The following is a 1,459-nucleotide window of genomic DNA, read 5'->3' as shown; positions in this document are numbered from 1 at the left end:
CCTGACACCGCTGGGCCCCCCCGTGGGCACGCTGAGGGGGGGGCTGGGGGAGGCTGGGGGGGAGAGGTTGGAGTGGGCTCAGTGAGGGTCGGGGGATGGCATCATGGAGGGGGTCGCGGGAAGGATCCAGCACTGGCAGCTCGTTGCCATGGGGACAGCGGATGGCCCGGATGGCAGCAGTGGCTGTGGTGGTAGCGGCAGTGGGGATGGGGATGGGGATGGGCACAGGACCCAGCTGTGGGTAAGGGGAGCTAGCAGACACCAACACCCCTGGGGACAGGGATGGGGACGGGGACACAGACTGGGAGGGGAACAGCATGGCCATGCCCACACCAGGCAGCAGCATCTACAGCCCCTCCAACAGCACCTCTCCCCCTCCCAGGACCCATGTCCCTGCCTGTCCCTTGCCTGTCTCCTGCCTGACAGGGTCCTCTCCCCCCAGGGGTCAGGGCAGCATTGGGGCCCACAGAGGGATCCCTACACCAGGCTGGGGACACAGCTGAGCACGGCAGCACCCCGACCCTGCCATGGAAAGGGTCCTGTGGGGGACACGCGTGCTCCGGGAAGGGGGGAGGGCCTGGCTGTCCCCTGCCACTGCCCCATGTCCCCATGCCCTGGTACACCGAGGTTCCCGTGCTGGCATGGACAGTGGGGACCCTCTCACCACTGGAGGAAAAGGGGGGATCACCAGGGCCTGGCATCCCTGTCTCCCTGTCCCCTCTCTATGTGGCCCCCAGGACAGGGGACATGGTGAGTGCCAACCCCTGGGGTGCCTCAGTTTTCCCCCTGACCAGAGCAATGTCCCCCCAGTCCTGGAGGGGGGGGGGACACATGCGCGGTGGCTGGCGGGTGACACTGAGAGATGGGAGGGGGGGAACAGGACCGTATTTCCATGGCAACTAGGACGGGCTGGATTTTGGGAAGAGCGAGGGAACAGCCCCCGATGGCACCATGTTCCCACCCTGGCACCCCCAAAGGGACCACAGCCACCTCTGCAAAATGTTCCCCCTATATGGGGGCAGGGGGATGCACCCCTCAGAGAGATTTGACCCTCCCTCGCCCTGTTTAACCCCCCCCCCAGACCCCCTGCCCATGGATCGGGGGAAAAATCTGCAACCCCCCTGGCCCTGGGGGCAAATGAGTCCCCCCCACCCCCCCAAAATCAGCTCCTCTTCAGCTCCCCACAACACCCACCAAAGGGGGAGTCATGATGCTGGGGGGGGACAGGGGGGGTTGGAAAGATCTAAGGGGGCAGAGGGGGCCTGGGAGTCTTCAAGGCCCAGAGGGACCAGGAGGGCTGGAGTCTGTAAGGACCCTGAGAGGGAGCAGATTTGGGGAGTTATATAAGGTCCAAAGGGGTCTGGTTTAATGGGGGCTGGGGGAGGAGGATGGTCTGTAAGGACCAGAGGGAAGAGGGATGGGGGTCAATGGAGATGGAGGGTCTATGGAGATGGGGGGG

Source organism: Empidonax traillii, unplaced genomic scaffold (genome assembly GCF_003031625.1).
Source record: "Empidonax traillii isolate 1590-97213 ecotype Southwest subspecies unplaced genomic scaffold, ASM303162v1 scaffold2078:size41505, whole genome shotgun sequence".
Taxonomy (NCBI): domain Eukaryota; kingdom Metazoa; phylum Chordata; class Aves; order Passeriformes; family Tyrannidae; genus Empidonax; species Empidonax traillii.
The sequence above is the reverse complement of the archived record's forward strand: the minus strand, read 5'-3'. Positions refer to the sequence as shown.